This window comes from Phalangium opilio, unplaced genomic scaffold (assembly GCF_054372755.1).
Source record: "Phalangium opilio isolate 3A_F unplaced genomic scaffold, DU_Popi_V2 ptg000352l_1, whole genome shotgun sequence".
Lineage (NCBI taxonomy): Eukaryota > Metazoa > Arthropoda > Arachnida > Opiliones > Phalangiidae > Phalangium > Phalangium opilio.
Window position 1 is genome coordinate 9,025,492 of NW_028324228.1, and position 20,525 is coordinate 9,046,016.

General features: G+C 47.1%; 26 non-coding genes across 26 annotated transcripts; all 26 read right to left on the bottom strand.

Annotated features, from left to right (window-relative positions):
* Window positions 1–401: 401 nt before the first annotated feature.
* TRNAN-GUU (transfer RNA asparagine (anticodon GUU)) lies at window positions 402–474 on the bottom strand. The gene has a single exon. It is a non-coding gene; the product is annotated as a tRNA-Asn (tRNA).
* Window positions 475–1,427: 953 nt separating this feature from the next.
* TRNAN-GUU (transfer RNA asparagine (anticodon GUU)) lies at window positions 1,428–1,500 on the bottom strand. Its single transcript has one exon. It is a non-coding gene; the product is annotated as a tRNA-Asn (tRNA).
* A 74-nt stretch (window positions 1,501–1,574) lies between these two features.
* On the bottom strand, window positions 1,575–1,647 carry TRNAN-GUU (transfer RNA asparagine (anticodon GUU)). The gene has a single exon. It is a non-coding gene; the product is annotated as a tRNA-Asn (tRNA).
* A 513-nt stretch (window positions 1,648–2,160) lies between these two features.
* Window positions 2,161–2,233, bottom strand: TRNAN-GUU (transfer RNA asparagine (anticodon GUU)). The gene has a single exon. It is a non-coding gene; the product is annotated as a tRNA-Asn (tRNA).
* An 807-nt stretch (window positions 2,234–3,040) lies between these two features.
* TRNAN-GUU (transfer RNA asparagine (anticodon GUU)) lies at window positions 3,041–3,113 on the bottom strand. The gene has a single exon. It is a non-coding gene; the product is annotated as a tRNA-Asn (tRNA).
* A 74-nt stretch (window positions 3,114–3,187) lies between these two features.
* On the bottom strand, window positions 3,188–3,260 carry TRNAN-GUU (transfer RNA asparagine (anticodon GUU)). The gene has a single exon. It is a non-coding gene; the product is annotated as a tRNA-Asn (tRNA).
* Window positions 3,261–3,919: 659 nt separating this feature from the next.
* On the bottom strand, window positions 3,920–3,992 carry TRNAN-GUU (transfer RNA asparagine (anticodon GUU)). Its single transcript has one exon. It is a non-coding gene; the product is annotated as a tRNA-Asn (tRNA).
* Window positions 3,993–4,066: 74 nt separating this feature from the next.
* TRNAN-GUU (transfer RNA asparagine (anticodon GUU)) lies at window positions 4,067–4,139 on the bottom strand. Its single transcript has one exon. It is a non-coding gene; the product is annotated as a tRNA-Asn (tRNA).
* Window positions 4,140–4,359: 220 nt separating this feature from the next.
* TRNAK-CUU (transfer RNA lysine (anticodon CUU)) lies at window positions 4,360–4,432 on the bottom strand. Its single transcript has one exon. It is a non-coding gene; the product is annotated as a tRNA-Lys (tRNA).
* Window positions 4,433–4,798: 366 nt separating this feature from the next.
* On the bottom strand, window positions 4,799–4,871 carry TRNAN-GUU (transfer RNA asparagine (anticodon GUU)). The gene has a single exon. It is a non-coding gene; the product is annotated as a tRNA-Asn (tRNA).
* Window positions 4,872–5,385: 514 nt separating this feature from the next.
* Window positions 5,386–5,458, bottom strand: TRNAN-GUU (transfer RNA asparagine (anticodon GUU)). The gene has a single exon. It is a non-coding gene; the product is annotated as a tRNA-Asn (tRNA).
* A 367-nt stretch (window positions 5,459–5,825) lies between these two features.
* On the bottom strand, window positions 5,826–5,898 carry TRNAN-GUU (transfer RNA asparagine (anticodon GUU)). Its single transcript has one exon. It is a non-coding gene; the product is annotated as a tRNA-Asn (tRNA).
* A 660-nt stretch (window positions 5,899–6,558) lies between these two features.
* Window positions 6,559–6,631, bottom strand: TRNAN-GUU (transfer RNA asparagine (anticodon GUU)). Its single transcript has one exon. It is a non-coding gene; the product is annotated as a tRNA-Asn (tRNA).
* Window positions 6,632–7,290: 659 nt separating this feature from the next.
* On the bottom strand, window positions 7,291–7,363 carry TRNAN-GUU (transfer RNA asparagine (anticodon GUU)). Its single transcript has one exon. It is a non-coding gene; the product is annotated as a tRNA-Asn (tRNA).
* A 74-nt stretch (window positions 7,364–7,437) lies between these two features.
* Window positions 7,438–7,510, bottom strand: TRNAN-GUU (transfer RNA asparagine (anticodon GUU)). Its single transcript has one exon. It is a non-coding gene; the product is annotated as a tRNA-Asn (tRNA).
* Window positions 7,511–8,023: 513 nt separating this feature from the next.
* Window positions 8,024–8,096, bottom strand: TRNAN-GUU (transfer RNA asparagine (anticodon GUU)). The gene has a single exon. It is a non-coding gene; the product is annotated as a tRNA-Asn (tRNA).
* A 1,098-nt stretch (window positions 8,097–9,194) lies between these two features.
* TRNAN-GUU (transfer RNA asparagine (anticodon GUU)) lies at window positions 9,195–9,267 on the bottom strand. Its single transcript has one exon. It is a non-coding gene; the product is annotated as a tRNA-Asn (tRNA).
* Window positions 9,268–9,634: 367 nt separating this feature from the next.
* Window positions 9,635–9,707, bottom strand: TRNAN-GUU (transfer RNA asparagine (anticodon GUU)). Its single transcript has one exon. It is a non-coding gene; the product is annotated as a tRNA-Asn (tRNA).
* A 660-nt stretch (window positions 9,708–10,367) lies between these two features.
* On the bottom strand, window positions 10,368–10,440 carry TRNAN-GUU (transfer RNA asparagine (anticodon GUU)). Its single transcript has one exon. It is a non-coding gene; the product is annotated as a tRNA-Asn (tRNA).
* A 1,980-nt stretch (window positions 10,441–12,420) lies between these two features.
* TRNAN-GUU (transfer RNA asparagine (anticodon GUU)) lies at window positions 12,421–12,493 on the bottom strand. The gene has a single exon. It is a non-coding gene; the product is annotated as a tRNA-Asn (tRNA).
* Window positions 12,494–14,181: 1,688 nt separating this feature from the next.
* TRNAN-GUU (transfer RNA asparagine (anticodon GUU)) lies at window positions 14,182–14,254 on the bottom strand. Its single transcript has one exon. It is a non-coding gene; the product is annotated as a tRNA-Asn (tRNA).
* Window positions 14,255–15,795: 1,541 nt separating this feature from the next.
* TRNAN-GUU (transfer RNA asparagine (anticodon GUU)) lies at window positions 15,796–15,868 on the bottom strand. The gene has a single exon. It is a non-coding gene; the product is annotated as a tRNA-Asn (tRNA).
* Window positions 15,869–17,409: 1,541 nt separating this feature from the next.
* TRNAN-GUU (transfer RNA asparagine (anticodon GUU)) lies at window positions 17,410–17,482 on the bottom strand. Its single transcript has one exon. It is a non-coding gene; the product is annotated as a tRNA-Asn (tRNA).
* Window positions 17,483–17,996: 514 nt separating this feature from the next.
* Window positions 17,997–18,069, bottom strand: TRNAN-GUU (transfer RNA asparagine (anticodon GUU)). Its single transcript has one exon. It is a non-coding gene; the product is annotated as a tRNA-Asn (tRNA).
* A 1,097-nt stretch (window positions 18,070–19,166) lies between these two features.
* Window positions 19,167–19,239, bottom strand: TRNAN-GUU (transfer RNA asparagine (anticodon GUU)). The gene has a single exon. It is a non-coding gene; the product is annotated as a tRNA-Asn (tRNA).
* Window positions 19,240–19,753: 514 nt separating this feature from the next.
* Window positions 19,754–19,826, bottom strand: TRNAN-GUU (transfer RNA asparagine (anticodon GUU)). The gene has a single exon. It is a non-coding gene; the product is annotated as a tRNA-Asn (tRNA).
* Between the last annotated feature and the right edge of the window lie 699 nt (window positions 19,827–20,525).

Sequence of the window (20,525 nt, forward strand, 5' to 3'; positions counted from 1 at the left end):
ACAGCCGAACGCGCTAACCATTGCGCCACGGAAGCTAAAAATTAAATGTTCGTCAGTTACTTTTAAAAAACTCTGAATTTTACGTTACATCTAAGACCTCACAACACCGCTCCCGGATGGGCTCGAACCACCAACCTTTCGGTTAACAGCCGACGGCGTTAACCATTGCGCAACGGAAACCCAAAGATAAAATGTTCGTCAGGTATTGTGGAAAAACTTTGGATTTTTACTTTACATGTGAGATTTCACAACACCGCTCCCGGGTGGGCTCGAACCACCAACCTTTCGGTTAACAGCCGAACGCGCTAACCTTTGCGCCACGGAAGCCCAAAAATTAAATGTTCGTCAGGTATTGTGGAAAAACTTTGGCATTTGACATTACGTTTGAGATCTCACAACACCGCTCCCGGGTGGGCTCGAACCACCAACCTTTCGGTTAACAGCCGAACGCGCTAACCATTGCGCCACGGAAGCTCAAAAATTAAACGGTCGTCAGGTATTGTGGAAAAACTTTGGCTTTTTACGTTACATTTGAGACTTCACAACACGGCAGCCGGGTGGGCTCGAACCATCAACCTTTTGGTTAACATCCGAACGCGCTAACCTTCGAGGCAAGGAAGCTCAGAAATGAAATGGTCGTCAGGTATTGTGGAAAAACTCTGACTTTTTACGTCACATCCAAGACTTCAAAACACCGCTCCCGGGTGGGCTCGAACCACCAACCTTTCGGTTAACAGCTGAACGCTCTAACCATTGCGCCACGAAAGCCCAAAAATTAAATGTTCGTCAGTTATTTTTAAAAAACTCTGAATTTTACGTTACATCTAAGACCTCACAACACCGCTCCCGGATGGGCTCGAACCACCAACCTTTCGGTTAACAGCCGACGGCGTTAACCATTGCGCAACGGAAGCCCAAAGATTAAATGTTCGTCAGGTATAGTGGAGACACTTTGGCTTTTTACGTTACATGTGAGAGCTCACAACACCGCTCCCGGGTGGGCTCGAACCACCAACCTTTCGGTTAACAGCCGAACGCGCTAACCATTGCGCCACAGAAGCCCAAAGATTAAATGTTCGTCAGGTATTTTTAAAAAACTCTGAATTTTACGTTACATCTAAGACCTCACAACACCGCTCCCGGATGGGCTCGAACCACCAACCTTTCGGTTAACAGCCGAACGCGCTAACCATTGCGCCACGGAAGCCCAAAAATTAAATGTTCGTCAGTTATTTTTAAAAAACTCTGAATTTTACGTTACATCTAAGACCTCACAACACCGCTCCCGGATGGGCTCGAACCACCAACCTTTCGGTTAACAGCCGACGGCGTTAACCATTGCGCAACGGAAGCCCAAAGATTAAATGTTCGTCAGGTATTGTGGAAAAATTTTGGATTTTTACGTTACATGTGAGATTTCACAACACCGCTCCCGGGTGGGCTCGAACCACCAACCTTTCGGTTAACAGCCGAACGCGCTAACCATTGCGCCACGGAAGCCCAAAAATTAAATGGTCGTCGGGTATTGTGGAAACACTTTGGCTTTTTACGTTACATGTGAGAGTTCACAACACCGCTCCCGGGTGGGCTCGAACCACCAACCTTTCGGTTAACAGCCGAACGCGCTAACCATTGCGCCACGGAAGCCCAAAAATTAAATGGTCGTCGGGTATTGTGGAAACACTTTGGCTTTTTACGTTACATGTGAGAGCTCACAACACCGCTCCCGGGTGGGCTCGAACCACCAACCTTTCGGTTAACAGCCGAACGCGCTAACCATTGCGCCACAGAAGCCCAAAGATTAAATGTTCGTCAGGTATTTTTAAAAAACTCTGAATTTTACGTTACATCTAAGACCTCACAACACCGCTCCCGGATGGGCTCGAACCACCAAACTTTCGGTTAACAGCCGAACGCGCTAACCATTGCGCCACGGAAGCCCAAAAATTAAATGTTCGTCAGTTATTTTTAAAAAACTCTGAATTTTACGTTACATCTAAGACCTCACAACACCGCTCCCGGATGGGCTCGAACCACCAACCTTTCGGTTAACAGCCGACGGCGTTAACCATTGCGCAACGGAAGCCCAAAAATTAAATGTTCGTCAGGTATTGTGGAAAAACTTTGGAGTTTTACGTTACATGTGAGATTTCACAACACCGCTCCCGGGTGGGCTCGAACCACCAACCTTTCGGTTAACAGCCGAACGCGCTAACCATTGCGCCACGGAAGCCCAAAAATTAAATGTTCGTCAGGTATTGTGGAAAAACTTTGACTTTTTACGTCACATCTGAGACCTCACAACACCGCTCCCGGATGGGCTCGAACCACCAACCTTTCGGTTAACAGCCGAACGCGCTAACCATTGCGCCACGGAAGCTCAAAAATTAAATGGTCGTCAGGTATTGTGGAAAAACTTTGACTTTTTACGTCACATCTGAGACCTCACAACACCGCTCCCGGATGGTCTCGAACCACCAACCTTTCAGTTAACAGCCGAACGCGCTAACCATTGCGCCACGGAAGCCCAAAGATTAAATGTTCGTCAGGTATTTTTAAAAAACTCTGAAGTTTACGTTACATCTAAGACCTCACAACACCGCTCCCGGATGGGCTCGAACCACCAACCTTTCGGTTAACAGCCGACGGCGTTAACCATTGCGCAACGGAAGCCCAAAGATTAAATGTTCGTCAGGTATTGTGGAAAAACTTTGGATTTTTACGTTACCTGTGAGATTTCACAACTCCGCTCCCGGGTGGGCTCGAACCACCAACCTATTAGTTAACAGCCGAACGCGCTAACCATTGAGCCACGGAAAACCAAAAATTAAATGGTCGTCAGGTATTGTGGAAAAACTTTGGCTTTTTACGTTACATTTGAGACTTCACAACACTGCTCCCGGGTGGGCTCGAACCACCAACCTTAAGCTTAACATCCGAACACGCTAACCATGGAGCCAAGGAAGCCCAAAAATTAAATGTTCGTCAGTTATTTTTAAAAAACTCTGAATTTTACGTTACATCTAAGACCTCACAACACCGCTCCCGGGTGGGCTCGAACCACCAACCTTTCGGTTAACAGCCGAACGCGCTAACCATTGCGCCACGGAAGCCCAAAAATTAAATGGTCGTCGGGTATTGTGGAAACACTTTGGCTTTTTACGTTACATGTGAGAGCTCACAACACCGCTCCCGGGTGGGCTCGAACCACCAACCTTTCGGTTAACAGCCGAACGCGCTAACCATTGCGCCACGGAAGCCCAAAAATTAAATGGTCGTTGGGTATTGTGGAAACACTTTGGCTTTTTACGTTACATGTGAGAGCTCACAACACCGCTCCCGGGTGGGCTCGAACCACCAACCTTTCGGTTAACAGCCGAACGCGCTAACCATTGCGCCAAAGAAGCCCAAAGATTAAATGTTCGTCAGGTATTTTTAAAAAACTCTGAATTTTACGTTACATCTAAGACCTCACAACACCGCTCCCGGATGGGCTCGAACCACCAACCTTTCGGTTAACAGCCGAACGCGCTAACCATTGCGCCACGGAAGCCCAAAAATTAAATGTTCGTCAGTTATTTTTAAAAAACTCTGAATTTTACGTTACATCTACGACCTCACAACATCGCTCCCGGATGGGCTCGAACCACCAACCTTTCGGTTAACAGCCGACGGCGTTAACCATTGTGCAACGGAAGCCCAAAGATTAAATGTTCGTCAGGTATTGTGGAAAAGCTTTGACTTTTTACGTCACATCTGAGACTTCACAACACCGCTCCCGGATGGGCTCGAACCACAAATCTTTTGAATAACAGCTGAACGCTCTAACCATTGCGCCACGGAAGCCCAAAAATTAAATGTTCGTCAGTTATTTTTAAAAAACTCTGAATTTTACGTTACATCTAAGACCTCACAACACCGCTCCCGGGTGGGCTCGAACCACCAACCTTTCGGTTAACAGCCGAACGCGCTAACCATTGCGCCACGGAAGCCCAAAAATTAAATGGTCGTCGGGTATTGTGGAAACACTTTGGCTTTTTACGTTACATGTGAGAGCTCACAACACCGCTCCCGGGTGGGCTCGAACCACCAACCTTTCGGTTAACAGCCGAACGCGCTAACCATTGCGCCACGGAAGCCCAAAAATTAAATGGTCGTTGGGTATTGTGGAAACACTTTGGCTTTTTACGTTACATGTGAGAGCTCACAACACCGCTCCCGGGTGGGCTCGAACCACCAACCTTTCGGTTAACAGCCGAACGCGCTAACCATTGCGCCACAGAAGCCCAAAGATTAAATGTTCGTCAGGTATTTTTAAAAAACTCTGAGTTTTACGTTACATCTAAGACCTCACAACACCGCTCCCGGATGGGCTCGAACCACCAACCTTTCGGTTAAGAGCCGAACGCGCTAACCATTGCGCCACGGAAGCCCAAAAATTAAATGTTCGTCAGTTATTTTTAAAAAACTCTGAATTTTACGTTACATCTACGACCTCACAACATCGCTCCCGGATGGGCTCGAACCACCAACCTTTCGGTTAACAACCGACGGCGTTAACCATTGTGCAACGGAAGCCCAAAGATTAAATGTTCGTCAGGTATTGTGGAAAAGCTTTGACTTTTTACGTCACATCTGAGACTTCACAACACCGCTCCCGGATGGGCTCGAACCACAAATCTTTTGAATAACAGCTGAACGCTCTAACCATTGCGCCACGGAAGCCCAAAAATTAAATGTTCGTCAGTTATTTTTAAAAAACTCTGAATTTTACGTTACATCTAAGACCTCACAACACCGCTCCCGGGTGGGCTCGAACCACCAACCTTTCGGTTAACAGCCGAACGCGCTAACCATTGCGCCACGGAAGCCCAAAAATTAAATGGTCGTCGGGTATTGTGGAAACACTTTGGCTTTTTACGTTACATGTGAGAGCTCACAACACCGCTCCCGGGTGGGCTCGAACCACCAACCTTTCGGTTAACAGCCGAACGCGCTACCCATTGCGCCACGGAAGCCCAAAAATTAAATGGTCGTCGGGTATTGTGGAAACACTTTGGCTTTTTACGTTACATGTGAGAGCTCACAACACCGCTCCCGGGTGGGCTCGAACCACCAACCTTTCGGTTAACAGCCGAACGCGCTAACCATTGCGCCACAGAAGCCCAAAGATTAAATGTTCGTCAGGTATTTTTAAAAAATTCTGAATTTTACGTTACATCTAAGACCTCACAACACCGCTCCCGGATGGGCTCGAACCACCAACCTTTCGGTTAACAGCCGACGGCGTTAACCATTGCGCAACGGAAGCCCAAAAACTAAATGTTCGTCAGGTATTGTGGAAAAACTTTGGAGTTTTACGTTACATGTGAGATTTCACAACACCGCTCCCGGGTGGGCTCGAACCACCAACCTTTCGGTTAACAGCCGAACGCGCTAACCATTGCGCCACGGAAGCCCAAAAATTAAATGTTCGTCAGGTATTGTGGAAAAACTTTGACTTTTTACGTCACATCTGAGACCTCACAACACCGCTCCCGGATGGGCTCGAACCACCAACCTTTCGGTTAACAGCCGAACGCGCTAACCATTGCGCCACGGAAGCTCAAAAATTAAATGGTCGTCAGGTATTGTGGAAAAACTTTGACTTTTTACGTCACATCTGAGACTTCACAACACCGCTCCCGGATGGTCTCGAACCACCAACCTTTCAGTTAACAGCCGAACGCGCTAACCATTGCGCCACGGAAGCCCAAAGATTAAATGTTCGTCAGGTATTTTTAAAAAACTCTGAAGTTTACGTTACATCTAAGACCTCACAACACCGCTCCCGGGTGGGCTCGAACCACCAACCTTTCGGTTAACAGCCGAACGCGCTAACCATTGCGCCACGGAAGCCCAAAAATTAAATGGTCGTCGGGTATTGTGGAAACACTTTGGCTTTTTACGTTACATGTGAGAGCTCACAACACCGCTCCCGGGTGGGCTCGAACCACCAACCTTTCGGTTAACAGCCGAACGCGCTACCCATTGCGCCACGGAAGCCCAAAAATTAAATGGTCGTCGGGTATTGTGGAAACACTTTGGCTTTTTACGTTACATGTGAGAGCTCACAACACCGCTCCCGGGTGGGCTCGAACCACCAACCTTTCGGTTAACAGCCGAACGCGCTAACCATTGCGCCACAGAAGCCCAAAGATTAAATGTTCGTCAGGTATTTTTAAAAAATTCTGAATTTTACGTTACATCTAAGACCTCACAACACCGCTCCCGGATGGGCTCGAACCACCAACCTTTCGGTTAACAGCCGAACGCGCTAACCATTGCGCCACGGAAGCCCAAAAATTAAATGTTCGTCAGTTATTTTTAAAAAACTCTGAATTTTACGTTACATCTAAGACCTCACAACACCGCTCCCGGGTGGGCTCGAACCACCAACCTTTCGTTTAACAGCCGAACGCGCTAACCATTGCGCCACGGAAGCCCAAAAATTAAATGGTCGTCGGGTATTGTGGAAACACTTTGGCTTTTTACGTTACATGTGAGAGCTCACAACACCGCTCCCGGGTGGGCTCGAACCACCAACCTTTCGGTTAACAGCCGAACGCGCTAACCATTGCGCCACGGAAGCCCAAAAATTAAATGGTCGTTGGGTATTGTGGAAACACTTTGGCTTTTTACGTTACATGTGAGAGCTCACAACACCGCTCCCGGGTGGGCTCGAACCACCAACCTTTCGGTTAACAGCCGAACGCGCTAACCATTGCGCCACAGAAGCCCAAAGATTAAATGTTCGTCAGGTATTTTTAAAAAACTCTGAATTTTACGTTACATCTAAGACCTCACAACACCGCTCCCGGATGGGCTCGAACCACCAACCTTTCGGTTAACAGCCGAACGCGCTAACCATTGCGCCACGGAAGCCCAAAAATTAAATGTTCGTCAGTTATTTTTAAAAAACTCTGAATTTTACGTTACATCTACGACCTCACAACATCGCTCCCGGATGGGCTCGAACCACCAACCTTTCGGTTAACAACCGACGGCGTTAACCATTGTGCAACGGAAGCCCAAAGATTAAATGTTCGTCAGGTATTGTGGAAAAGCTTTGACTTTTTACGTCACATCTGAGACTTCACAACACCGCTCCCGGATGGGCTCGAACCACAAATCTTTTGAATAACAGCTGAACGCTCTAACCATTGCGCCACGGAAGCCCAAAAATTAAATGTTCGTCAGTTATTTTTAAAAAACTCTGAATTTTACGTTACATCTAAGACCTCACAACACCGCTCCCGGGTGGGCTCGAACCACCAACCTTTCGGTTAACAGCCGAACGCGCTAACCATTGCGCCACGGAAGCCCAAAAATTAAATGGTCGTCGGGTATTGTGGAAACACTTTGGCTTTTTACGTTACATGTGAGAGCTCACAACACCGCTCCCGGGTGGGCTCGAACCACCAACCTTTCGGTTAACAGCCGAACGCGCTAACCATTGCGCCACGGAAGCCCAAAAATTAAATGGTCGTCGGGTATTGTGGAAACACTTTGGCTTTTTACGTTACATGTGAGAGCTCACAACACCGCTCCCGGGTGGGCTCGAACCACCAACCTTTCGGTTAACAGCCGAACGCGCTAACCATTGCGCCACAGAAGCCCAAAGATTAAATGTTCGTCAGGTATTTTTAAAAAATTCTGAATTTTACGTTACATCTAAGACCTCACAACACCGCTCCCGGATGGGCTCGAACCACCAACCTTTCGGTTAACAGCCGAACGCGCTAACCATTGCGCCACGGAAGCCCAAAAATTAAATGTTCGTCAGTTATTTTTAAAAAACTCTGAATTTTACGTTACATCTAAGACCTCACAACACCGCTCCCGGGTGGGCTCGAACCACCAACCTTTCGTTTAACAGCCGAACGCGCTAACCATTGCGCCACGGAAGCCCAAAAATTAAATGGTCGTCGGGTATTGTGGAAACACTTTGGCTTTTTACGTTACATGTGAGAGCTCACAACACCGCTCCCGGGTGGGCTCGAACCACCAACCTTTCGGTTAACAGCCGAACGCGCTAACCATTGCGCCACGGAAGCCCAAAAATTAAATGGTCGTTGGGTATTGTGGAAACACTTTGGCTTTTTACGTTACATGTGAGAGCTCACAACACCGCTCCCGGGTGGGCTCGAACCACCAACCTTTCGGTTAACAGCCGAACGCGCTAACCATTGCGCCACAGAAGCCCAAAGATTAAATGTTCGTCAGGTATTTTTAAAAAACTCTGAATTTTACGTTACATCTAAGACCTCACAACACCGCTCCCGGATGGGCTCGAACCACCAACCTTTCGGTTAACAGCCGAACGCGCTAACCATTGCGCCACGGAAGCCCAAAAATTAAATGTTCGTCAGTTATTTTTAAAAAACTCTGAATTTTACGTTACATCTACGACCTCACAACATCGCTCCCGGATGGGCTCGAACCACCAACCTTTCGGTTAACAACCGACGGCGTTAACCATTGTGCAACGGAAGCCCAAAGATTAAATGTTCGTCAGGTATTGTGGAAAAGCTTTGACTTTTTACGTCACATCTGAGACTTCACAACACCGCTCCCGGATGGGCTCGAACCACAAATCTTTTGAATAACAGCTGAACGCTCTAACCATTGCGCCACGGAAGCCCAAAAATTAAATGTTCGTCAGTTATTTTTAAAAAACTCTGAATTTTACGTTACATCTAAGACCTCACAACACCGCTCCCGGGTGGGCTCGAACCACCAACCTTTCGGTTAACAGCCGAACGCGCTAACCATTGCGCCACAGAAGCCCAAAGATTAAATGTTCGTCAGGTATTTTTAAAAAATTCTGAATTTTACGTTACATCTAAGACCTCACAACACCGCTCCCGGATGGGCTCGAACCACCAACCTTTCGGTTAACAGCCGAACGCGCTAACCATTGCGCCACGGAAGCCCAAAAATTAAATGTTCGTCAGTTATTTTTAAAAAACTCTGAATTTTACGTTACATCTAAGACCTCACAACACCGCTCCCGGATGGGCTCGAACCACCAACCTTTCGGTTAACAGCCGACGGCGTTAACCATTGCGCAACGGAAGCCCAAAAACTAAATGTTCGTCAGGTATTGTGGAAAAACTTTGGAGTTTTACGTTACATGTGAGATTTCACAACACCGCTCCCGGGTGGGCTCGAACCACCAACCTTTCGGTTAACAGCCGAACGCGCTAACCATTGCGCCACGGAAGCCCAAAAATTAAATGTTCGTCAGGTATTGTGGAAAAACTTTGACTTTTTTCGTCACATCTGAGACCTCACAACACCGCTCCCGGATGGGCTCGAACCACCAACCTTTCGGTTAACAGCCGAACGCGCTAACCATTGCGCCACGGAAGCTCAAAAATTAAATGGTCGTCAGGTATTGTGGAAAAACTTTGACTTTTTACGTCACATCTGAGACTTCACAACACCGCTCCCGGATGGTCTCGAACCACCAACCTTTCAGTTAACAGCCGAACGCGCTAACCATTGCGCCACGGAAGCCCAAAGATTAAATGTTCGTCAGGTATTTTTAAAAAACTCTGAAGTTTACGTTACATCTAAGACCTCACAACACCGCTCCCGGGTGGGCTCGAACCACCAACCTTTCGGTTAACAGCCGAACGCGCTAACCATTGCGCCACGGAAGCCCAAAAATTAAATGGTCGTCGGGTATTGTGGAAACACTTTGGCTTTTTACGTTACATGTGAGAGCTCACAACACCGCTCCCGGGTGGGCTCGAACCACCAACCTTTCGGTTAACAGCCGAACGCGCTACCCATTGCGGCACGGAAGCCCAAAAATTAAATGGTCGTCGGGTATTGTGGAAACACTTTGGCTTTTTACGTTACATGTGAGAGCTCACAACACCGCTCCCGGGTGGGCTCGAACCACCAACCTTTCGGTTAACAGCCGAACGCGCTAACCATTGCGCCACAGAAGCCCAAAGATTAAATGTTCGTCAGGTATTTTTAAAAAATTCTGAATTTTACGTTACATCTAAGACCTCACAACACCGCTCCCGGATGGGCTCGAACCACCAACCTTTCGGTTAACAGCCGAACGCGCTAACCATTGCGCCACGGAAGCCCAAAAATTAAATGTTCGTCAGTTATTTTTAAAAAACTCTGAATTTTACGTTACATCTAAGACCTCACAACACCGCTCCCGGATGGGCTCGAACCACCAACCTTTCGGTTAACAGCCGACGGCGTTAACCATTGCGCAACGGAAGCCCAAAAACTAAATGTTCGTCAGGTATTGTGGAAAAACTTTGGAGTTTTACGTTACATGTGAGATTTCACAACACCGCTCCCGGGTGGGCTCGAACCACCAACCTTTCGGTTAACAGCCGAACGCGCTAACCATTGCGCCACGGAAGCCCAAAAATTAAATGTTCGTCAGGTATTGTGGAAAAACTTTGACTTTTTACGTCACATCTGAGACCTCACAACACCGCTCCCGGATGGGCTCGAACCACCAACCTTTCGGTTAACAGCCGAACGCGCTAACCATTGCGCCACGGAAGCTCAAAAATTAAATGGTCGTCAGGTATTGTGGAAAAACTTTGACTTTTTACGTTACATGTGAGAGCTCACAACACCGCTCCCGGGTGGGCTCGAACCACCAACCTTTCGGTTAACAGCCGAACGCGCTAACCATTGCGCCACAGAAGCCCAAAGATTAAATGTTCGTCAGGTATTTTTAAAAAACTCTGAATTTTACGTTACATCTACGACCTCACAACATCGCTCCCGGATGGGCTCGAACCACCAACCTTTCGGTTAACAGCCGACGGCGTTAACCATTGTGCAACGGAAGCCCAAAGATTAAATGTTCGTCAGGTATTGTGGAAAAGCTTTGACTTTTTACGTCACATCTGAGACTTCACAACACCGCTCCCGGATGGGCTCGAACCACAAACGTTTTGAATAACAGCTGAACTCTCTAACCATTGCGCCACGGAAGCCCAAAAATTAAATGTTCGTCAGTTATTTTTAAAAAACTCTGAATTTTACGTTACATCTAAGACCTCGCAACACCGCTCCCGGATGGGCTCGAACCACCAACCTTTCGGTTAACAGCCGACGGCGTTAACCATTGCGCAACGGAAGCCCAAAGATTAAATGTTCGTCAGGTATTGTGGAAAAACTTTGACTTTTTACGTCACATCTGAGACCTCACAACACCGCTCACGGATGGGCTCGAACCACCAACCTTTCGGTTAACAGCCGAACGCGCTAACCATTGCGCCACGGAAGCCCAAAAATTAAATGGTCGTCGGGTATTGTGGAAACACTTTGGCTTTTTACGTTACATGTGAGAGCTCACAACACCGCTCCCGGGTGGGCTCGAACCACCAACCTTTCGGTTAACAGCCGAACGCGCTAACCATTGCGCCACAGAAGCCCAAAGATTAAATGTTCGTCAGGTATTTTTAAAAAACTCTGAATTTTACGTTACATCTAAGACCTCACAACACCGCTCCCAGATGGGCTCGAACCACCAGCCTTTCGGTTAACAGCCGAACGCGCTAACCATTGCGCCACGGAAGCCCAAAAATTAAATGTTCGTCAGTTATTTTTAAAAAACTCTGAATTTTACGTTACATCTAAGACCTCACAACACCGCTCCCGGATGGGCTCGAACCACCAACCTTTCGGTTAACAGCCGACGGCGTTAACCATTGCGCAACGGAAGCCCAAAGATTAAATGTTCGTCAGGTATTGTGGAAAAACTTTGTATTTTTACGTTACCTGTGAGATTTCACAACTCCGCTCCCGGGTGGGCTCGAACCACCAACCTATTAGTTAACAGCCGAACGCGCTAACCATTGAGCCACGGAAGCCCAAAAATTAAATGGTCGTCAGGTATTGTGGAAAAACTTTGGCTTTTTACGTTACATTTGAGACTTCACAACACTCCTCCCGGGTGGGCTCGAACCACCAACCTTAAGCTTAACATCCGAAAACGCTAACCATGGAGCCAAGGAAGCTCAGAAATGAAATAGTCGTCAGGTATTGTGGAAAAACTTTGACTTTTTACGTCACATCTGAGACTTCACAACACCGCTCCCGGATGGGCTCGAACCACCAACCTTTCGGTTAACAGCCGAACGCGCTAACCATTGCGCCACGGAAGCCCAAAAATTAAATGTTCGTCAGTTATTTTTAAAAAACTCTGAATTTTACGTTACATCTAAGACCTCACAACACCGCTCCCGGATGGGCTCGAACCACCAATCTTTCGGTTAACAGCCGACGGCGTTAACCATTGCGCAACGGAAGCCCAAAGATTAAATGTTCGTCAGGTATTGTGGAAAAACTTTGGATTTTTACGTTACATGTGAGATTTCACAACACCGCTCCCGGGTGGGCTCGAACCACCAACCTTTCGGTTAACAGCCGAACGCGCTAACCATTGCGCCACGGAAGCTCAAAAATTAAATGGTCGTCAGGTATTGTGCAAAAACTTTGGCATTTGACATTACGTTTGAGATCTCACAACACCGCTCCCGGGTGGGCTCGAACCACCAACCTTTCTGTTAACAGCCGAACGCGCTAACCATTGCGCCACGGAAGCTCAAAAATTAAACGGTCGTCAGGTATTGTGGAAAAACTTTGGCTTTTTACGTTACATTTGAGACTTCACAACACGGCAGCCGGGTGGGCTCGAACCACCAACCTTTTGGTTAACATCCGAACGCGCTAACCTTCGAGCCAAGGAAGCTCAGAAATGAAATGGTCGTCAGGTATTGTGGAAAAACTCTGACTTTTTACGTCACATCAGAGACTTCAAAACACCGCTCCCGGATGGGCTCGAACCACAAACCTTTTGAATAACAGCTGAACGCGCTAACCATTGCGCCACGGAAGCCCAAAAATTAAATGTTCGTCAGATATTTTTAAAAAACTCTGAATTTTACGCTACATCTAAGACCTCACAACACCGCTCCCGGATGGGCTCGAACCACCAACCTTTCGGTTAACAGCCGACGGCGTTAACCATTGCGCAACGGAAGCCCAAAGATTAAATGTTCGTCAGGTATTGTGGAAAAACTTTGGATTTTTACGTTACCTGTGAGATTTCACAACTCCGCTCCCGGGTGGGCTCGAACCACCAACCTATTAGTTAACAGCCGAACGCGCTAACCATTGAGCCACGGAAGCCCAAAAATTAAATGGTCGTCAGGTATTGTGGAAAAACTTTGGCTTTTTACGTTACATTTGAGACTTCACAACACGGCAGCCGGGTGGGCTCGAACCACCAACCTTTTGGTTAACATCCGAACGCGCTAACCTTCGAGCCAAGGAAGCTCAGAAATGAAATGGTCGTCAGGTATTGTGGAAAAACTCTGACTTTTTACGTCACATCAGAGACTTCAAAACACCGCTCCCGGATAGGCTCGAACCACAAACCTTTTGAATAACAGCTGAACGCGCTAACCATTGCGCCACGGAAGCCCAAAAATTAAATGTTCGTCAGATATTTTTAAAAAATTCTGAATTTTACGTTACATCTAAGACCTCACAACACCGCTCCCGGATGGGCTCGAACCACCAACCTTTCGGTTAACAGCCGACGGCGTTAACCATTGCGCAACGGAAGCCCAAAGATTAAATGTTCGTCAGGTATTGTGGAAAAACTTTGGATTTTTACGTTACCTGTGAGATTTCACAACTCCGCTCCCGGGTGGGCTCGAACCACCAACCTATTAGTTAACAGCCGAACGCGCTAACCATTGAGCCACGGAAGCCCAAAAATTAAATGGTCGTCAGGTATTGTGGAAAAACTTTGGCTTTTTACGTTACATTTGAGACTTCACAACACTGCTCCCGGGTGGGCTCGAACCACCAACCTTAAGCTTAACATCCGAACACGCTAACCATGGAGCCAAGGAAGCTCAGAAATGAAATGGTCGTCAGGTATTGTGGAAAAACTCTGAATTTTACGTTACATCTAAGACCTCACAACACCGCTCCCGGATGGGCTCGAACCACCAACCTTTCGGCTAACAGCCGACGGCGTTAACCATTGCGCAACGGAAGCCCAAAGATTAAATGTTCGTCAGGTATTGTGGAAAAACTTTGGATTTTTACGTTACATGTGAGATTTCACAACACCGCTCCCGGGTGGGCTCGAACCACCAACCTTTCGGTTAACAGCCGAACGCGCTAACCATTGCGCCACGGAAGCTTAAAAATTAAACGGTCGTCAGGTATTGTGGAAAAACTTTGGCTTTTTACGTTACATTTGAGACTTCACAACACGGCAGCCGGGTGGGCTCGAACCACCAACCTTTTGGTTAACATCCGAACGCGCTAACCTTCGAGCCAAGGAAGCTCAGAAATGAAATGGTCGTCAGGTATTGTGGAAAAACTCTGACTTTTTACGTCACATCAGAGACTTCAAAACACCGCTCCCGGATGGGCTCGAACCACAAACCTTTTGAATAACAGCTGAACGCGCTAACCATTGCGCCACGGAAGCCCAAAAATTAAATGTTCGTCAGATATTTTTAAAAAACTCTGAATTTTACGCTACATCTAAGACCTCACAACACCGCTCCCGGATGGGCTCGAACCACCAACCTTTCGGTTAACAGCCGACGGCGTTAACCATTGCGCAACGGAAGCCCAAAGATTAAATGTTCGTCAGGTATTGTGGAAAAACTTTGGATTTTTACGTTACCTGTGAGATTTCACAACTCCGCTCCCGGGTGGGCTCGAACCACCAACCTATTAGTTAACAGCCGAACGCGCTAACCATTGAGCCACGGAAGCCCAAAAATTAAATGGTCGTCAGGTATTGTGGAAAAACTTTGGCTTTTTACGTTACATTTGAGACTTCACAACACGGCAGCCGGGTGGGCTCGAACCACCAACCTTTTGGTTAACATCCGAACGCGCTAACCTTCGAGCCAAGGAAGCTCAGAAATGAAATGGTCGTCAGGTATTGTGGAAAAACTCTGACTTTTTACGTCACATCAGAGACTTCAAAACACCGCTCCCGGATAGGCTCGAACCACAAACCTTTTGAATAACAGCTGAACGCGCTAACCATTGCGCCACGGAAGCCCAAAAATTAAATGTTCGTCAGATATTTTTAAAAAATTCTGAATTTTACGTTACATCTAAGACCTCACAACACCGCTCCCGGATGGGCTCGAACCACCAACCTTTCGGTTAACAGCCGACGGCGTTAACCATTGCGCAACGGAAGCCCAAAGATTAAATGTTCGTCAGGTATTGTGGAAAAACTTTGGATTTTTACGTTACCTGTGAGATTTCACAACTCCGCTCCCGGGTGGGCTCGAACCACCAACCTATTAGTTAACAGCCGAACGCGCTAACCATTGAGCCACGGAAGCCCAAAAATTAAATGGTCGTCAGGTATTGTGGAAAAACTTTGGCTTTTTACGTTACATTTGAGACTTCACAACACTGCTCCCGGGTGGGCTCGAACCACCAACCTTAAGCTTAACATCCGAACACGCTAACCATGGAGCCAAGGAAGCTCAGAAATGAAATGGTCGTCAGGTATTGTGGAAAAACTCTGAATTTTACGTTACATCTAAGACCTCACAACACCGCTCCCGGATGGGCTCGAACCACCAACCTTTCGGCTAACAGCCGACGGCGTTAACCATTGCGCAACGGAAGCCCAAAGATTAAATGTTCGTCAGGTATTGTGGAAAAACTTTGGATTTTTACGTTACATGTGAGATTTCACAACACCGCTCCCGGGTGGGCTCGAACCACCAACCTTTCGGTTAACAGCCGAACGCGCTAACCATTGCGCCACGGAAGCTTAAAAATTAAACGGTCGTCAGGTATTGTGGAAAAACTTTGGCTTTTTACGTTACATTTGAGACTTCACAACACGGCAGCCGGGTGGGCTCGAACCACCAACCTTTTGGTTAACATCCGAACGCGCTAACCTTCGAGCCAAGGAAGCTCAGAAATGAAATGGTCGTCAGGTATTGTGGAAAAACTCTGACTTTTTACGTCACATCAGAGACTTCAAAACACCGCTCCCGGATGGGCTCGAACCACAAACCTTTTGAATAACAGCTGAACGCGCTAACCATTGCGCCACGGAAGCCCAAAAATTAAATGTTCGTCAGATATTTTTAAAAAACTCTGAATTTTACGCTACATCTAAGACCTCACAACACCGCTCCCGGATGGGCTCGAACCACCAACCTTTCGGTTAACAGCCGACGGCGTTAACCATTGCGCAACGGAAGCCCAAAGATTAAATGTTCGTCAGGTATTGTGGAAAAACTTTGGATTTTTACGTTACCTGTGAGATTTCACAACTCCGCTCCCGGGTGGGCTCGAACCACCAACCTATTAGTTAACAGCCGAACGCGCTAACCATTGAGCCACGGAAGCCCAAAAATTAAATGGTCGTCAGGTATTGTGGAAAAACTTTGGCTTTTTACGTTACATTTGAGACTTCACAACACGGCAGCCGGGTGGGCTCGAACCACCAACCTTTTGGTTAACATCCGAACGCGCTAACCTTCGAGCCAAGGAAGCTCAGAAATGAAATGGTCGTCAGGTATTGTGGAAAAACTCTGACTTTTTACGTCACATCAGAGACTTCAAAACACCGCTCCCGGATAGGCTCGAACCACAAACCTTTTGAATAACAGCTGAACGCGCTAACCATTGCGCCACGGAAGCCCAAAAATTAAATGTTCGTCAGATATTTTTAAAAAATTCTGAATTTTACGTTACATCTAAGACCTCACAACACCGCTCCCGGATGGGCTCGAACCACCAACCTTTCGGTTAACAGCCGACGGCGTTAACCATTGCGCAACGGAAGCCCAAAGATTAAATGTTCGTCAGGTATTGTGGAAAAACTTTGGATTTTTACGTTACCTGTGAGATTTCACAACTCCGCTCCCGGGTGGGCTCGAACCACCAACCTATTAGTTAACAGCCGAACGCGCTAACCATTGAGCCACGGAAGCCCAAAAATTAAATGGTCGTCAGGTATTGTGGAAAAACTTTGGCTTTTTACGTTACATTTGAGACTTCACAACACTGCTCCCGGGTGGGCTCGAACCACCAACCTTAAGCTTAACATCCGAACACGCTAACCATGGAGCCAAGGAAGCTCAGAAATGAAATGGTCGTCAGGTATTGTGGAAAAACTCTGAATTTTACGTTACATCTAAGACCTCACAACACCGCTCCCGGATGGGCTCGAACCACCAACCTTTCGGCTAACAGCCGACGGCGTTAACCATTGCGCAACGGAAGCCCAAAGATTAAATGTTCGTCAGGTATTGTGGAAAAACTTTGGATTTTTACGTTACATGTGAGATTTCACAACACCGCTCCCGGGTGGGCTCGAACCACCAACCTTTCGGTTAACAGCCGAACGCGCTAACCATTGCGCCACGGAAGCTTAAAAATTAAACGGTCGTCAGGTATTGTGGAAAAACTTTGGCTTTTTACGTTACATTTGAGACTTCACAACACGGCAGCCGGGTGGGCTCGAACCACCAACCTTTTGGTTAACATCCGAACGCGCTAACCTTCGAGCCAAGGAAGCTCAGAAATGAAATGGTCGTCAGGTATTGTGGAAAAACTTTGACTTTTTACGTCACATCTGAGACTTCACAACACCGCTCCCGGATGGGCTCGAACCTTCAACCTTTCGGTTAACAGCCGAACGCGCTAACCATTGCGCCACGGAAGCCCAAAAATTAAATGTTCGTCAGTTATTTTTAAAAAACTCTGAATTTTACGTTACATCTAAGACCTCACAACACCGCTCCCGGATGGGCTCGAACCACCAACCTTTCGGTTAACAGCCGACGGCGTTAACCATTGCGCAACGGAAGCCCAAAGATTAAATGTTCGTCAGGTATTGTGGAAAAACTTTGGATTTTTACGTTACATGTGAGATTTCACAACACCGCTCCCGGGTGGGCTCGAACCACCAACCTTTCGGTTAACAGCCGAACGCGCTAACCATTGCGCCACGGAAGCTCAAAAATTAAACGGTCGTCAGGTATTGTGGAAAAACTTTGGCTTTTTACGTTACATTTGAGACTTCACAACACGGCAGCCGGGTGGGCTCGAACCACCAACCTTTTGGTTAACATCCGAACGCGCTAACCTTCGAGCCAAGGAAGCTCAGAAATGCAATGGTCGTCAGGTATTGTGGAAAAACTCTGACTTTTACGTCACATCAGAGACTTCAAAACACCGCTCCCGGATGGGCTCGAACCACAAACCTTTTGAATAACAGCTGAACGCGCTAACCATTGCGCCACGGAAGCCCAAAAATTAAATGTTCGTCAGATTTTTAAAAAACTTTGAATTTTACGTTACATCTAAGACCTCACAACACCGCTCCCGGAAGGGCTCGAAACACCAACCTTTCGGTTAACAGCCGAACGCGCTAACCATTGCGCCACGGAAGCCCAAAGATTAAATGGTCGTCAGGTATTGTGGAAAAACTTTGACTTTTTACGTCACATCTGAAACTTCACAACACCGCTCCCGGATGGGCTCGAACCACAAACCTTTTGAATAACAGCAGAACGCTCTAACCATTGCGCCACGGAAGACCAAAAATTAAATGTTCGTCGGTTATTTTTAAAAAACTCTGAATTTTACGTTACATCTAAGACCTCACAACACCGCTCCCGGATGGGCTCGAACCACCAAACTTTCGGTTAACAGCCGACGGCGTTAACCATTGTGCAACGGAAGCCCAAAGATTAAATGTTCGTTAGGTATTGTGGAAAAACTTTGACTATTTACGTCACATCTGAGACTTCACAACACCGCTCCCGGATGGGCTCGAACCACAAACCTTTTGAATAACAGCTGAACGCTCTAACCATTGCGCCACGGAAGCCCAAAAATTAAATGTTCGTCAGTTATTTTTAAAAAACAGTGAATTTTACGTTACATCTAAGACCTCACAACACAGCTCCCGGATGGGTACGAACCACCAACCTTTCGGTTAACAGCCGACGGCGTTAACCATTGCGCAACGGAAGCCCAAAGATTAAATGTTCGTCAGGTATTGTGGAAAAACTTTGGAGTTTTACGTTACCTGTGAGATTTCACAACACCGCTCCCGGGTGGGCTCGAACCACCAACCTTTCGGTTAACAGCCGAACGCGCTAACCATTGCGCCACGGAAGCCCAACGATTAAATGTTCGTCAGGTATTGTGGAAAAACTTTGGATTTTTACGTTACATTTGAGACTTCACAACACTGCTCCCGGGTGGGCTCGAACCACCAACCTTAAGCTTAACATCCGAACACGCTAACCATGGAGCCAAGGAAGCTCAGAAATGAAATGGTCGTCAGGTATTGTGGAAAAACTTTGACTTTTTACGTCACATATGAGACTTCACAACACTGCTCCCGGATGGGCTCGAACCACCAACCTTTCGGTTAACAGCCGAACGCGCTAACCATTGCGCCACGGAAGCCCAAAAATTAAATGTTCGTCAGTTATTTTTAAAAAACTCTGAATTTTACGTTACATCTAAGACCTCACAACACCGCTCCCGGATGGGCTCGAACCACCAACCTTTCGGTTAACAGCCGACGGCGTTAACCATTGCGCAACGGAAGCCCAAAGATTAAATGTTCGTCAGGTATTGTGGAAAAACTTTGGATTTTTACGTTACATGTGAGATTTCACAACACCGCTCCCGGGTGGGCTCGAACCACCAACCTTTCGGTTAACAGCCGAACGCGCTAACCATTGCGCCACGGAAGCCCAAAGATTAAATGGTCGTCAGGTATTGTGGAAAAACTTTGACTTTTTACGTCACATCTGAGACTTCACAACACCGCTCCCGGATGGGCTCGAACCACAAACCTTTTCAATAACAGCAGAACGCGCTAACCATTGCGCCACGGAAGCCCAAAAATTAAATGTTCGTCAGATATTTTTAAAAAACTCTGAATTTTACGTTACATCTAAGACCTCACAACACCGCTCCCGGAAGGGCTCGAAACACCAACCTTTCGCTTAACAGCCGAATGCGCTAACCATTGCGCCACGGAAGCCCAAAGATTAAATGGTCGTCAGGTATTGTGGAAAAACTTTGACTTTTTACGTCACATCTGAGACTTCACAACACCGCTCCCGGATGGGCTCGAACCACAAACCTTTTGAATAACAGCAGAACGCTCTAACCATTGCGCCACGGAAGACCAAAAATTAAATGTTCGTCAGTTATTTTTAAAAAACTCTGAATTTTACGTTACATCTAAGACCTCACAACACCGCTCCCGGATGGGCTCGAACCACCAACCTTTCGGTTAACAGCCGACGGCGTTAACCATTGTGCAACGGAAGCCCAAAGATTAAATGTTCGTTAGGTATTGTGGAAAAACTTTGACTATTTACGTCACATCTGAGACTTCACAACACCGCTCCCGGATGGGCTCGAACCACAAACCTTTTGAATAA